Genomic DNA, 16,450 nt, shown 5'->3' with positions numbered 1-16,450 from the left:
TCCTGGTCAGCCCTAATTGCTATCCCTACAGATGCTCAGAAGAGTGCATTAGCTCCATTTCCTTACCGGAATTTCTTATGTCTGGCCTCTTCTAGGTCTGGTTAGTAAGGGGGCCAACTCATCTCTGAACATAACCTCACCTTTGATATTCCTGGCCTCAAAGTACTGCTGTCAGTTTGTTTTCTCCTGGGACAGAGCCAGTTTTGGGGCGCGTGGCAGGCATGCTGGTGGTTGTAGTCCGAATCTGCCCATCTGCATTACAGAGCCGAGGGCCGGAAAACTACAACTCCCTAAGTCCCGCGCGCCGCCAAAACCATGCTGCAGAGCCGGGAGAACAGGAAAGATTGTTTATTCCTTGGGTGAGTGGCTCTGTTCTTCGGAAGTAGTATACACTCGCATTCTCCCAGGGCTTAGGTGCATCCGTTGTGGGGACAGAGAAGCTAGGCCAGGTACTTGAGGCATGTAGCTGTTCTGCACATCGATGTAAACTGGTTCCCCAGGTGCCGGGCGAGCCTAGCTTTAGCCTTAGAATATAGCCCCTTTCTTTTCCTTGTCCAGGACTCGGCCTCGTGAAGGGTTGTGGACAAGGCTGTGAGGACTGCCCACTTCTTCCAGGCCGAAGAGGGCTCTCCTGGAGCCCCGAAGAGGGGCCACGTGGACGTCTGTAGAGACAGGCCTCGAACCAGGCTGCTATGAAGAGTGACCCGTCGACAGCTGCAGCCCCACTTAGGGGGACCGAAATGGGGCTGCGAAATGGCAGCAGAGGCTCTACTGGAGGAGGCGGCCAATCACTTAGTGGTGCACCTGGACTTCCGGAAGGCGCTGCACACCTGCGAGCGAGCAGGCCAGAGCCTGAGCAACCACGCCCTGGCTGACGGGCCTGTGGGCACGTACGTGTGGGGCTTGCCTGGGGAGGGACCAGCATTTCGGGAACCTGTCATTCCCAGAATGTACACAGGAAGCCTCTAACAGGCTGATGTGCCCATTCTACAGAGGAGAAAACAGCCCCTGAACAGAGCTTAGCCAATTCTTTGCTCCCTGCTCCAATGTGATGGTATGATGGGAAGATAGAATGTGTATTGCATTAAATTATTTCCATAAGTAGGCTCAGTCCTTTCCTAGGTACACTCCCCATCCCTAAGTTGTTCACGTCTGGTCTTGGCTGATGAGTGGGAATAGGGTTCTGGTCCTGCTGAAGAGCTGGATTAAAGAATCAACCTAGAGAAAAACCTTGCCCTCCACTGCCTTTTCTAATGCTGCTAACCTCTTCTGGAACTTGAGGACATCATTTCTCTGTGGGTTGTAAAATTGGATTAGATCACACATTAGGTGGTGGGTAGAATAGTCAAAGCTGAGGAGCCCTGGTTGTGATTTTAGGGGTTGTATGGGGGCTTGTTACAGTAAACGCTGAAGACTGTGATTCCTGGTGCCTGGAGGTACCTCATTGGCTGGCACTAAGGCCAGTGGATTCCCACACTCAGGCTCCATGCCCATTTCTTCACATAAACTGTTAGTTCCAGCTCTCTTTCTACCCACACACCTGTGTTGCAGGTGTACTTTTCTTTTTCTGGCATACAAAGGGGAAAGTACACCTGCATACAAAGATGTTGGGCAAGCCCTAGCCAGTTGTCGGCAAACTCATTAGTCAACAGAGCCAAATATCAACAGTACAAGGATTGAAATTTCTTTTGAGAGCCAAATTTTTTAAACTTAAACTTCTTCTAACGCCACTTCTTCAAAATAGACTCGCCCAGGCTGTGGTATTTTCTGGAAGAGCCACACTCAAGGGGCCAAAGAGCCGCATGTGGTTCGCGAGCCGCAGTTTGCTGACCACTGCCCTAGCCGGTTTGGCTTGGTGGATAGAGCATCGGCCTGTGGACTGAAGGGGCCCAGGTTTGATTCCGATCAAGGGCACATGCCTGGGTTGTGGGCTCATCCCCAGTGGGGGGGCATGCAGGAGGCAGCCAATCAACGATTCTCTTTCATCATTGATGTTTCTATCTCTCTCTCCCTCTTCCTTCCTCTCTGAAATCAATAAAAATATATTTTTTTAAAAAAAGATATTGGGCAAGAGTTGATTTGCCTCTAGGAGGTTTATAGAAACTTTTAATTTCTTGGAGAATGGGCGGTTTTCTCTACATTGGGGCCCATTAGACCAATTGTAATTGTGAGGACACTTTGAATACTAATGGGGAGGATGGAAGTGATGGCTGCTAAATTGGAAGGTGGGGAAGAACAGTCCCAGGGTGGAGGTGTGAATGTAAATGGAGGGCGACCACTTCTAAACCTGAGTTGGTTTTTCTGCTGACAGTTCCTTAGAGGTGAAATGCTCCCTGTGTGTTGTGGGGATCCAGGCCCTGGCAGAAATGGATAGGTGGTGGGAAGTTATTTCCTGGGTTCTTCAGTATTACCAGATCCCTGAAAAGCTACCCCCCAGAGTCCTGGAGCTGTGGTAGGTCCTTGTTACTGACTCATTGGATCATTCCAGAAATAAAGACTTTTATTCTCTTCTGAATCAGTGCCTAATATCTCCTCTTCCACATTCCCTACTATTTTCCTCCAAATATGATTTTTTTTAGACCTCAAAACAGCACTAAAGGATGAGGAAGGAGGGATTTAGGAGTGGGTCAAAGCAAAGAGGAAGAATAGAGGATACTGGGAATAGGAGATGTAAAATGGGATGACAGAGTGGAGTGTCATAGTGGAAGAGAACTTTTTGCTACTTTCTAGGAATTCCTAATTCTTTCAATGTCAGCATTCCATAAGGAAGGGCTGGAGGACACAGGGGAGGAGTTGGATAAGAGTATAGTGCTTATGAGAAATGAACCAACTGTGGAACACTGACTGATTTTTTTTTTTTAATATATTTTATTGATTTTTTACCGAGAGGAAGGAAGAGTGATAGATAGTCAGAAACATCGATGAGAGAGAAACATCGACCAGCTGCCTCCTGCACACCTCCCACTGGGGATGTGCCCGCAACCAAGTTACACGCCCTTGACCGGAATCGAACCTGGGACCCTTCAGTCCGCAGGCTGACGCTCTATCCACTGAGCCAAACCGGTTTTGGCTGACTGATTTTTTTTTTTGGTGGGGGGGGATTGGATTATTTTGGGCTGCAGTGTTCTTTTATACAGCAAAATGCAAGAGCCTAGAGCCATGCTGGAAGCTGCCAGTGCCTGGATCCAAGACCCAGACAATCAGGGCCTTCCAGAATACAGAGCCTTGGCAGAACTTTACCTGCAGCAGGTGCTACTGCCTCTGGGCTGCTTGTCGGAGGCTGAGGAGCTAGTGGTGGGCTCTGCAGCCTTCAGTGAGGAACAGCGGCTGGATGTACTCCAGGTCATCAGCATAGCAAGGCAACAGCAAAAACATGAACACTCTGACTCTGAGGAGTACCAGAAGCTAAACCAGGAAGGTAGGATATTATCCTTCTGAGGCTTCTTTAAAGTGTAGTTGTGGGCTTTCCTCTGGACCTTGGGGTCCATCATGACATTCCTGGGAGCTTGGGAGCGATTCTTTCTATGAGTAACTACCAAATCACAGAATTGGAAACGGGTTGAGTTGCTTAGAAAATCCAGACACGCTGAAGTTGGTAGTGGAAAGAAAATCTTCATATGGGAATGTGTTGCTGGGTATCAGGACCTTGATTCTTTTCTCCTAAAAGTCACCATCTCCTTGGGGTCCTCTCATTATATCTCTTGCCTGTACTATGCTGGGCTAGGTAGGATGTTATTCCTTTAAATGCCAGTCCAAATGTAGACACAGCTGATGTATGCTTGGGGATAGCCAAAAGATAATGAGAAACTAACATGATAACTTGGTAACTTGACTTATGAGGTAAAAATTACTTATCTTCAGTTTGGGTGCCTCTGCTCAATCTCCCATCTGCCTCACTCACCAGACCTCTTGGGTGTCTTTTCCAGTGATTTATGTCCACCCGCTTCGTGGACAGCCCACCTCTGCACATTGGAGTGCAGATTTATAAACTGGCTTCTGTAGAGAAACCACTTCAGGACTCAACACCACACACCTGGCTAGCATCATACAAGGGGAACCCGCAAAGGGGTGGGTTTGGGTGTTGATTTGTTACAAAGGGACTTAAAGGTTCCTCTACTCCAGACCCTTCCCCTGGTTCTTTAATCCTTTTCATTTCCTTTTCCTTGAGTGATCTAGACTTCTAGACTGTACATAAATACATTTAAGTGCAGAAATTCACTATCTTCTAAAGCAGCTCATTTTATCAATGGTAGTTCTGTAAGGAAATAGTTCTTTATCATGAATTTCAGTCCCCCCTCCCCCCTCTTGGTGGTTTGTAATGTATTGGTCATACTATATAGAATAGGTTGAGTCCCTTTTTTCCTACCACAAGAGCCCTTCAGCTGTAGGAGACTGTAATACTGTTGTCTTAAGTGTTGTTGTTGTGTATGCGTGTGTGTGCGCGCGCGTGCACTCACACTAAAGAGCATGAACCTGCTGAGACAGGATCACTTTTTTGCAAACAGGACATGTTGGCTTCAGGGATTACCTATGGCCCCCCAAGCCCTCTGCCCCTCCACCCATGGGGAGGAGGGGGCAGAAAGGGGTTTGATGGCAAATTCAGAGTGTTCTATCAGGACTGGGCATCACTTGTTCTTGGGTTGGTAGTGTTCATGTTTATATTCATAATCCAGGACCTTTGAATTCTTCACTATGTGTGGTAAGTGCCCTTCATTTTCCTGCATTATTGTGATAATCAAGACCTATTGTTCTGTGAACTCTATGCATATATCTTAGGCTAAAATATAAACAATGTTATAAAATAGGATATTTAGAAAAACACCAAATATGCCAGATTTTCCTAGCTGAGTAGATGTGGTCTGTCAAAGTCTTCCCCTAAGGAAATGATAGTCTGGTGATATAGTCCTTAAAACATTATTGGAGCTTCAGAATCTCCTTTAGAACCACTTTATGAATTACATGAGTTATGAAATTACCTTTTGTTCAACTCTTATAATCAAGCTCAAAGCTCAGATTTAGGGAATCTGATTCCTGTGACTTACCTTACAGTTATGCTCTGTCTCCCTGACCAGACTCCTCCCACAAGTTTCTGTCACTACTGATGTTGCTTCGCTGGCTTTGGGACTCTGCAGTGAGCCACTTTGTTTCCCTGACCTTCAGAAAGAGCCTCTTGGCCACCTTGATTCTCTGACTCTTGGTGGTGAGGTTTGATCCAGGTGAGTGATGAAGCCTACCTCTCCTTCTACCCTTCCTGGAAAAGGGACAGTTGACAAGTGCTGGGCCTGTGGGAGCCCTCTTGGGGATGGAGGTACCTCCTGTGCCATTTCTTTGAGTCTCTTCTATAAGGAGGAATTGCTGGACCTGAACAAGAGCTGCCCCAGCCCACCTAAGAGAGACTAGTGCTGTGGTCTATGAGAGCAGTCTGGAAAAAGTCTACCCTGCTGACTCTTGAACATTGAGTTTGAGTCATTATCATCTACTTTATCATGTACTTTCTGCAGGATTGAACTCTGAATAGAACCTTAGAGTTAAAAAAAATCTTCCTTATCATATGTTTAAAAAACTGTGTTAATTTAAAACATATTAAATTGTAAATGAAATACTTATACATTTTAGAAATGTGGAAAATAGGAAAAATTTAAAGAAGAGAACAAACCACCTGTAAGTCTGCTATTATAATGGTTATACTTTCAGCGTTTTTTCTATGTATAGACATATATGGATATAAGTAAATTTTGCATATGATAAGTATTTTTTGAAACATGGCCTTAAATGGCTAAATAATATTCCAATTTACAAAAAGTCCCATAATTGATTTTAACAACTCCCCATTGCAGAACATTTTGATTATTTCGTATTCTGTTTTCTGCAGTGCTGTAAAGCAGACTTGAGCTCCCTAAGTACTATTTGGGAACAACCTTGGTTATTTCCTGAGGATTAATTCCTCAGACATGTAAGCACTGGGCCAAAGGATAGGAGTTCACGCTTTTATTTTTTATTTTTTTTATTTTTATTTTTTTTATTAAGAACATTGAATTGATCTTTTTTTTTCCCTTTTTTATTGTTTAAAGTATTATAAATAGTAGTACATATGTCTCCTTTTTTGTTTTTCCATTGACCTCCCCCCGGCTTCCCCTACCCCCCAGTACATGCCTTTACCTGCCCGTGCCCCCCACCCCCCAGTGTCTTGTATCCATTGGTTATGCTTATATGCATGCATACAAGTCCTTCGGTTGATCTCTTACAGCCCCCCCCCACAACCTCCCCTACCTTCCCGCTGTAGTTTGACAGTCTGTTCAATGCTTCTTTGCCTCTGTATCTATTTTCCCCCATTTCTTTCCTTTAAAAAATCTTGCCTCTGCAGACTAGAAATAAACATATAATAACAAAAAATGTTTGAGTCCCAATTTCAATGTCCAACAGTTCCTTAAGTGTACATGTCAGCAATGATATCTGGATGGTGGGCACATGGTGGCAATGCAGGTCCGACCCTCTCTGGTTTGGTCCTAGGCAACCTGCTGCGACGCACAGCTGCTGACTGCTAGCGTGGCAAGGCGTCGTCAGCGTCTTCCATCTCTGGACTGTTTCTCCTCTTGTCTTTGTGGTTGGAGCAGACCTGTCAATTCCTCTCTGTTGCAGGAATCCACGTGGTCTTGGAGTTGTTTTCTGAAAATATACAAACATATTCTCAACCAAAAGTTAATAAAGGAATCTTTTCTATATAATTGATTTGGGATTCTTTTTATTTTTGCCCAAATGATTTTCCTTTGTCTTATTTAGACACCATGTGTGTTTTTCATGGGTGTCTTGCTGTTAGCATTACAAATGAAAACTAATTTTGTAAAATAAAAGTTTTCTAGATGTAATTTAGTTATAGGATGTTTTTCCTTACATGATATTACCCTACTATTCCCCCTTTTTTGATTAATGGAGGCTTTTGTAAATTTTATAATGCAGTCTTGATAACTTTAAATTTTCATTTTTTGCACAAAAATATGACTGCTTTAGGTTCTTTGCATGTTCAGGAATTTTACCATGAGATGAACTACCAATAGAAATTTTAGTTACCACATTAGGAACAGCTTTTTGCCCAGTACAATTAAATTTTCTTGAATATTCACTTATTTCAATTAGCTTATTGAAATTAATCTGAAAACTTGATTATTATTTTACTGTCAAATTTAATACTCTACCAACACTCTTAGTTTACCCCGTAAATATTAGTGGAAATGATTATTTGCATTCTTGAGTAGGCCCTGAGCATTCCTGGTGCTAGGCTAGATTTAGATATAGGGCAGCTGCTGTCGGCCAAGTCTCTGTCTGTTACCTGGGTCCCAATCTGAGCTGGGCCAAGTCACTGTCTGTCACCTGTGTCCCGATCTGAGCTGGGTGTGGGAAGCAAAGCAGCCATGGGGGCAGGAGACCTCCCTCAGACGGGGTGAGGGTTCAGGCCCATGCAAGATTGGGGGGGTGAGGGTCTGTGCCCCACCTCTGTTGATCCCCAAGTTCTCTCCTGATGGCCCCTCTGTGACTGTGCCTATTTTAGGTTGTTCCTTCCCTGAGGAATCTTACCCGTCTCTGGATAACCAGTCATCCTCTGGGGCCAAGCAGGGTGATGTGAGGTTCAGTTCTGTCTCCTTGGTAGCCTATGCCCCCTTGGCCTCCATGCCCAGCACCTGCCTTGGGATGCCCTGGCCTCCTGGGGGGCGCCCAGCACTAATCACGTATCTCGGGGAACTCAGGTTTCTTCTCCAGGAGGGCCCAGCTCACACGATTGGGCGAGAGACAGATCCATGGTACCAGCCACCACGAGGCTTCAATTTCGGCATGAACAGAAAGCTCAGGCAACAGCTGAGGGCAATTGGATTGTGAGAAGAGGGTCCCTCTTGGCACAAAAGGCAAGAGGGGCCAATATAGAATGCTCAAGTGCCTTCCCAGTGCCTTAATTCCTTCTGAAAGGGATTAAATTCTTTCATGTCCTTTTTTTTAAATTGCTGCCAAACATTCAAAGAATTAGTTTGTAAGTTTGTTTGGGATAATTGTACAATATGCTGTTGTAAAATATCTAAAATTATAATGACATTGTAGAATAATATCATGTAAGGATATTCTTTTCTCTAGGCCATGGCTGTCAATTTCTTTTTGTAACTTTATATAAACTTTGTCATGGAGGCAAAAACACAAATTACTTACTTTAGTTCAAGAGGCCAAATATATTGACTTTCAATTACAAATCTTAGGAATTTTGAGGGAAACTTCTCTTTGTTTCCTTCCAAAATAATTTTCTGGCTACAGAGAGTTTCATTTAAAAATCTTTGTCACATGAAACAATTTCTCTTAAGGTTATGGTGACCACTAGTATGGATTAGGTTTAATATTTTATTTTTATTATAATTTTTTTTACATATGTGTCCTTATTCCCCCCAAACCACCCACACCCCACTTATGCCCCACCCCCTTGTTGTCTGTGTCCATTGATTAGGCTCATATGCATGCACACAAGTCTCTTGGTTGATCTCTCCACCTTACCCCCACCCTCCCCTACTTTCCCTGAGGTATGACGTGCTGATCGACGTTTCTCAGTCTCTGGATCTGTTCTTGTTCATCAGTCTATGCCATTCATTATATTCCACAAATGAGTGAGATCATGTGATATTTATCTTTCTCTGCCTGGCTTATTTCACTTAACATAATACTCTCCATCTCCATCCATGTTGTTGCAAATGGTAGGAACTCCTTCTTTTTTATCGCAGCGTAGTATTCCATTGTGTAGATATGCCACAGGTTTTTAATCCACTCATCTGCTGATGGGCATTTAGGCTGTTTCCAAATCTTACCTATGGTGAATTGTGCTGCTATGAACATAGGGGTGCATATATCCTTTCTGATTAGTGTTTCTAGTTTCTTGGGATATATTCCAAGAAATGGGATCACTGGGTCAAATGGGAGTTCCAATTTTAGTTTTTTGAGGAAACTCCATATTGTTTTCCACAGTGGCTGCACCATTCTGCATTCCCACCAGAAGTGCAAAAGAGTTCCTTTTTCTCCGCATCCTCGCCAACACTTGTTGTTTGTTCATTTGTTGATGATAGCCCTTCTGACAGGTGTAAGATGGTACCACATTGTTGTTTTGATTTGCATCTCTCTGATGATTAGTGACTTAGAGCAGGTTTTCATATGTCTCTTGGCCTTCCTTCTGTCTTCTTTTGAAAAATGTCTATTAAGATCACTTGCCCATTTTTGGATTGGGTTGTTTATCTTCTTTTTGTTAAGTTGTATGAGTTCTCTGTAAATGTTGGAGATTAAACCCTTATCTTTGATATCATTGGCAAATATGTTCTCCCATGCAGTGGGCCTTCTTGTTGTTTTATTGATGGTTTCCTTTGCTGTGCAAAAGCTTTTTATTTTGATGTCCCATTTGTTTATTTTCTATTTAGTTTCCATTGCCCTAGGAGCAGTATCAGTGAAGAAATTCCTTTGGCATATGTCTGAGATTTTTCTGCCCGTGGATTCCTCTAGTATTTTTATGGTTTCCCGTCTTATGTTTAAGTCCTTTATCCATTTTGAGTTTATTTTTGTGTATGGTGTAAGTTGGTGATCTAGCTTCATTTTTTTGCATGTGTCTGTCCAATTTTCCCAAGACCATTTGTTGAAGAGACTGTCTTTACTCCATTGTATGTTCATGCCTCCTTTGTCAAATATTAATTGAGCATAGTGATTGGGGTCAATTCTGGGTTCTATGTTCTATTCCATTGATCTATATGTCTGTTCTTGTGCCAGTACCAGGCTGTTTTAAGAACAGTGGCTTTGTAATACAGCTTGATATGTGGTATTCAGATCCCACCTGCTTTGTTCTTCTTTCTCAGGATTGCTGTAGCTATTCAGGGTCTTTTTTTATTCCAGATAAATTTTTGGAAAGTTCATTTTAGGTCTGTGAAATATGTCATTGGTATTTTAATGGGAAATGCATTGAATTTATAGATAGCTATGGGTAGTATAGATGTTTTGATGTTGTTGATTCTACCAATCCATGAACATGGTATGTTCTTCCATCTGTTTACATCTTCCTCTATCTCTTTTTTCAGTGTCGTGTAGTTTTCCAGGTATAGGTCTTTTACCTCCTTAGTTAAGTGTATTCGTAGGTATCTTACTTTTTTGGTGCGATGGTAAATGGGATTGCTTTTTTAGTCTCTCTTTCTGTAAGTTCATTATTGGTATATAGAAATGCCATAGATTTCTTGGCGTTAATTTTGTATCCTGCTACATTGCCGAATTCATTTATTAAGTCTAGTCATTTTTTAAAAATATTTTTAAAAAATATATTTTATTGATTCTTTACAGAGAGGAAGGGAGAGGGATAGAGAGTTGGAAACATCGTTGAGAGAGAAACATCGATCAGTTGCCTCCTGCACACTCCCCACTGGGTATGTGCCCACAACCAAGGTACATGCCCTTGACCGGAATCGAACCCGGGACCCTTAAGTCCGCAGGTCGACACTCTATCCACTGAGCCAAACCGGTTAGCCCTAAGTCTAGTAATTTTTTGATGGAGTCTTTAGGGTTTTCTATGTACAGTATCATGTCATCTGCAATTAAGGACAGTTTTACTTCTTCTTTTCCAATTTGGATGCTTTTTTTTTCTTCTTCTTGTCTGAGCGCAATGGCTAGTTCTTCCAGCACTATTTTGAACAGGAGTGGTGAGAGTTGGCATCCCTGTCTTGTTCTTGTTCTTTGGGGAAATGGTTTTAGTTTTTGCCCATTGAGTATGATGTTGGCTGTGGGTTTGTCATATATGGCTTTTATTATGTTCAGGTATGATCCTTCTATTCCCACCTTGCTGAGAGTTTTTATCAAGAAAGGGTGTTGGATTTTGTCAAATGCTTTTTCTGCATCAATTGGTATGACTATGTGGTTTTTATCTCTCAATTTGTTTATGTGATGTATCACGTTTATTGATTTGCGAATATTGTACCATCCTTGCATCCCCCGGATAAATCCTACTTGGTCATGGTGTATGATCTTTCTGATGTACTGCTGGATTCGATTTGCTAGAATTTTGTTGAAGATATTGGCATCTATGTTCATGAGGGATATTAGCCTGTAATTCTCTTTCATTCTGTTATTTTTATCTGGTTTTGGTATTAGCATGATGCTGGCTTCATAGAAGGAGCTTGGACGTGTTCCTTACTCTTGAATTTTCTGGAATAGTCTGATGAGGATAGGTTTTAGTTCTTCCTTGTATGTTTGGTAAAACTCCCCTGTGAAGCAGTCTGGCCCCGGGCTTTTGTTTGCTGGAAGCATTTTTATGACTGCTTCAATTTCTTCCATAGTTATCAGCCTATTGAGATTTTTAGAATCTTTCTGAGTGAGTTTTGGAAGGTTGTATTTTTCTAGGAATGTGTCCATTTTCTCCAGGTTGTGTAGTTTGTTAGAATAGAGTTGTTCATAGTAATTTTTTTTAACAATCCTTTGTATTTCTGTGGGGTCTGTTGTTATTTCACCTCGTTCATTTCTGATTTTGTTTATTTGGGTCCTCTCTCTTTGCTTCTTTGTGAGCCTGGCTAGACGTTCATCAATCTTGTTTACCCTTTCGAAGAACCAGCTCTTGGTTTTGTTGATCTTTTGTATTGTTTTTTTTGGTCTCTATGTCATTCATTTCTGCTCTGATCTTTATTATCTCCTTCCTTCTGCTCACTGTGGGCTTTTCTTGTTGCTCTCTTTCTAATTCTTTGAGTTTTTGAGTTAGATCATTTATTACCATTTTTTTCTTGTTTTTTGAGGTAGGCCTGTAGAGCTATAAACTTCCCTCTCAGGACTGCTTTCATTGTGTCCCATAGCAATTGCATTGTTGTGTTTTTATTGTCATTAGTCTCCAGGATGTTTTTAATTTCTTCTTTGATCTCATTGATCACCAAATCATTGTTTAATAGCATGCTATTCAGCTTCCAAGTGTTTGAATTTTTTGGAATGTTTTCATTATAGTTTATTTGTAATATTATGTCTAATCTCTACTCTTCTCATGAATTTAGACTTAGAATACAATTATATAACTTTCAAAACTGGAGGAAAAACTGGAAACCCTTATTCCAGTCCTTTACTTCTTTTTTCTTTCTTTTAAGATTGAGGAACTTGAGAACCACAGAGAAAAGTGACTAGCCCAGGATCACACACACAATTTGTCTTTCAAACTGCCAGTTTTTTATTTAATCTTTAGGTTTCCATTTCCCCCATTTCCCTTTCTCTAATTCAGTGACCTTTTTTTTTTGTATTGCTCAAAGTTGTCTTTTTCACCCCTTTGCTGAACACTGAGCAGGAATTCCCTCTGAATAGCTCTGTATGCTTTGGGAAAGAATCACTAGTTAGCCTCAGGTAAGATAAGATAGTTTGTATTCATTCATATCTATCCTCTGACTTTTTAAAAATTTATCTTTATTGACCCACTGTATCCTGCTTCTACCCCCTCCCCAGTTATCTCAAGCAGTTACTTCGTCATGGCAGACACTATCCTCTGACTTTCTCCATTGTTCCAGAGACTTGATAAAAATTTAGGAAAATTTTTATGGTTTTTTAAGCCCTTTCATTTCATAAACCCTGTTCTCCTAAGTGCAGATGGCAAGAGGCCATTTGAGCTTGCTGTTCGTAAAGCTTCTCAGACTTCTTCAGAAGTGCCCTGGCTGATGGTCCTGACCTTCAGTGGTAGTCATGACTCATTATAGTGGTGGTGTTATGGAAAGGAGGACTCATGAATGGGCTGCAATTTGACCTACATAGAAAGGATATACAGAAGGTAGTCTGTCAATAGCTTTCTTAAAAAATAACGTTTTCCTTTTTAAGAAAGAAAAAAAAATCAGTTAAAAAATCAGGAATTCAGCCCTGGATGATGTGGCTCAGTTGGTTCGAGCATTGTTCTGTATACTGAAAAGTGGCAGGTTTGATTGTTGGTCAGGATACATACCCAGGTTGAGGGTTCAATCCCAGGCACGATCAGGAGGCAACTGATGAATGTTTCTTTCTCACATCAAGGTTTCTCTCTCTCTCTCTCTCTCTCTCTCTCTCTCTCTCTCTCTCTCCCTTCTTCTCTCTAAAATAAATTTAAAAAATTAAAAACAAATCAGGATTTCAAATAATGAAAAACTAACCAACCCAGCTTTACGTCCAAAGAGGTGAATTTTGCTTTAATTTCAGTATATTTAGTATGATAAAAATAGGTAATATTGTCACATGGCTCCAAATTTAAAAGATATAGAAATGAATTGTAGTAAAAAGTCTCTTTCCAAATTCAACTCACCAGAAGCAGTCACATTAGCAGTTTTTTGTATATCAAAAAAGGTAAACCATAATATATTTGAATCTTTTTCTCAGAAAATTTAAGATCATTGTAATCCAAGTGAAGAAAGTATATTTCAGAGAATATGTCCTAGAGAAAGTGTAATTCTTTATTGTTGAGGAAATAACATTAAGCATCAAAATATGCTTCCAAAAGAATCCTTATGTTCCCAAGTTGGTTGAGTTCCTGAGGGATGGGAAATGGGACTAAGTGAAAAGGAGGGGAGTGAAGGAAGGTACATTGACAATAATATTCTTTTCCCTGCAGCATCTCCTTCTTCCCTGCCCTTCCTCTGCAAGCTGGCTCAGCTCTTCCATTGGATCTGGGAGGCTATGTTTTCTTCTCTCTAGTAGCTCTGCATCCGTGACTGAGTGGTCTTTCCCATTCACCTCAGCCTCTCTACTCCCCACAGCAGAATAACTCATCCATGGCACCAGTTTCCTGTTGCTGGCTGGGCCCCTATGGGAGTGGGGCCAGCTTAATTCTAGGAAGAGCTAATCCAATCACATGAACTGTCTTGGCTGGTGTCAGGTCATATGGAAACAAAGTGGGGCCAGAGGGCACATGTCCTCCAGAACAGTTCCCTCTTATACCCAGAGATGCCTTGTTAAGGAGGAGTTTGGGAATGGAGAGTGTGTCTACGAAACATTCCATCTTCTTGGCAAAGGCAAGGGGTTGATTTTTTAGTCATGGTGTGAATGAAGCCCTTGAACATCTTACCCTTGGACCCGACCTTTAGTTAGACAGAGTGCCACCTGAGAGGGCCTCTTCTTTTCTCTCTTATGCTCCTCTTCATGGATCTGGCCTGGTTGTTTATCTGTACACAATTTCCATGGTTTTGCAATGGACTCGAAACAGCCTGGGCCCAATCTCTATTCAGACCAGGGCATGACTTTCAGAACCACCCAGGTGATTACTAAAAACAAAATGAGTCTGCTTTGCTCTTCTCACTGAGTAAAGTGATCTTGCTTGGTGCTTCTTGGGCTTCAGCTCAGTTTTCCAGGCAGTCGGTGGGCAGCTCCTGTATTGCTGCCATCTCTTTCCCTCTTGTCAAGCCCTTTCCCTGCCATGCAGTAGTATTTTTGTGCTTTGTCTAATGGCTTTTTCACCAGTTCTGCCTGAATCCTTGCTTTCTGGTAGACACTTGCTGGTTTCCCCCTTTCTATATCCTTTTCTAATTATAATTTATTATTTGTATAATGCAGATGTTTTTCTGCTTGTTGTGGCCTTGAAAAGTAGGGCAGCCTTAGAGGTTGATGATCTGAAAATGGAACTGGGTAATCAAGGGAGCTGGAAGGGATGTACATAGAGGGCTGGGGAGAAGGGAGACATGGGTTTTGCAGGCAGTGAACAATTTTATTCCTTGTTAGGGGGAGGAGATATGGGGCCTCAGAATTTGAGTACCTGAAATATTTCAGCATTTTCTGTCACTGGCCACAAGAATCTTATTTGTTTCTGTGCAAGTAAATGTAAAATACTACTGTGCCATCAAGATTATGCAAGGTTTTCCAGCAGGAGCTGGCCAAGCAAACCATCCTCTGCCAGGAACTCTGTCAGTGCTGATGCCAAGAATAAAGGAGGTGCTTTTAGTTTTTTGTGCATTGATTTTCAAGAATTGCAAGTCAACAACTTCTGTTTAGAAACATTGGTAAAGTAAGTAAACTTCACAGGCCATTGGGAGATAAGTCCCTAGATGTGATCCAACTCTAGGAAACAAATCTTAGCCTTTACACATGGACTTTTAATAGAGTTAACAACCCTAGTAGAGGAAGGGAGACAGATAAGCTTTGAGATCTCTCCTTTAGAATGATTTCTTAAAATGAAAATCTGGTCCTATTCACTACCCTAGACAAAATTTTTAAGGCTTCCCATGGCCCATAGGATAAAACCTACATTCTTCCTCTCATGGAATTTCAGGCCCGTTATGCACTGGTTTTGGCCTCTATTTCTTATGCACACTGCACTCTAGCTGCCCCACCAACCAGTTTTCTGAACACAACACTGCATGCTCCTTCACACTTCTGCTGTTCTCTGTGGAAGGTCCATTTCCGTACCCCCTTTTCGCCTGATGAGCTCCTCAACCTTCCAGACTCACACAGGGTTACCCCGGGAATCTTTTCTTAACGCCCCCTACTTCCAGCCCCTATTTCATGTCCTTTCTGTGGTAGTGACTCCATGGTCTCATAGTTGTGACATTTTTTGTTGCCTCCAGGACCATGAGATCTTTAAAGCTAGGAAGTATGGCTCAATGCCATGTTTAAGAGTCAGGTTTGGATCCTCATTCCACCACTCTCCGGTTGTGTGACTGTTGAAAAGTGATTGGGGAGAAATCAAGATGGCGGCATAGGTAAACACCTAAACTGCTGCCTCACACAACAATTTCAAAACTACAACTGAAAGACAAAATGGACACCATCCAGAACCACAGGAAAGCTGGCTGAGTGGACATTCTACAACTAGAAGGAAAGAGAAAAGCACATTGAGACTCAGAGGAGCTGCAAAAGGCTGAGGTACAGAAATGCGCACGTGGAGAGGACTGGTAGCTGAGTGCGCGGCTGGCTTTCTCAAGCAGGAGGGAGATGGAACTCCAGTTCTGGGCAAGACCCTGAGAACCCAGACTCATACGGGGGGGAATCTGGACTGTCAGGAAAAGAGAAAAGCACACTGAGACTCACAGGAGCTGCGGAAGGCAGAGGTCCGGGGGCACACGCGCATGGAGAGGACTGACTGCTGAGTGCGTGGCTGGCTTTCTCAAGCAGGAGGGAGATGGAAGCTCCCCACTGCGCTGAATTCCAGTTCCGGGCAAGACTGGGAACCCAGACTCATTTGGGGAGAAACTGGACTGTCTGGCAGCGGGCAAAACTTGAGTGCGGCTTTCTCTCAGAGGTGCTTGCAGCGATTACCGAGGGACACTGAGACCCAGGGCCCTCATAGGGCAGGGCTGATGGGAAGCCAAAGCTGTCTGCTCTGCCCTGAGACTCCGCCTCAAGCTGAGCACAGAGGCTTTTGCAATTTTGCAAGTCTTGTCTCATAAGGGTGTCTCCAGCACAGAAGTTCTCCCAGTGTAGACACAGCTGATCCTCACAGCCAATTGGCCTGGAGGTCAATTCCTCCCAGTGATAC

General features: G+C 42.5%; 1 pseudogene across 1 annotated transcript; it reads left to right on the top strand.

Moving 5' to 3' along the window:
- Window positions 1-315: 315 nt before the first annotated feature.
- On the top strand, window positions 316-13,677 carry LOC308240140 (peroxisome assembly protein 26-like; annotated as a pseudogene). The gene is made up of 6 exons: window positions 316-359; window positions 616-890; window positions 2,312-2,452; window positions 3,123-3,418; window positions 5,073-5,216; window positions 13,595-13,677. The product of its transcript is annotated as a peroxisome assembly protein 26-like (transcript).
- Window positions 13,678-16,450: the final 2,773 nt, after the last annotated feature.

The sequence above is a fragment of the Plecotus auritus genome, assembly GCF_963455305.1.
Source record: "Plecotus auritus genome assembly, chromosome: X".
NCBI classification, from domain to species: Eukaryota; Metazoa; Chordata; class Mammalia; order Chiroptera; family Vespertilionidae; genus Plecotus; species Plecotus auritus.
This window is presented reverse-complemented; position numbering and strand designations above follow the sequence as displayed.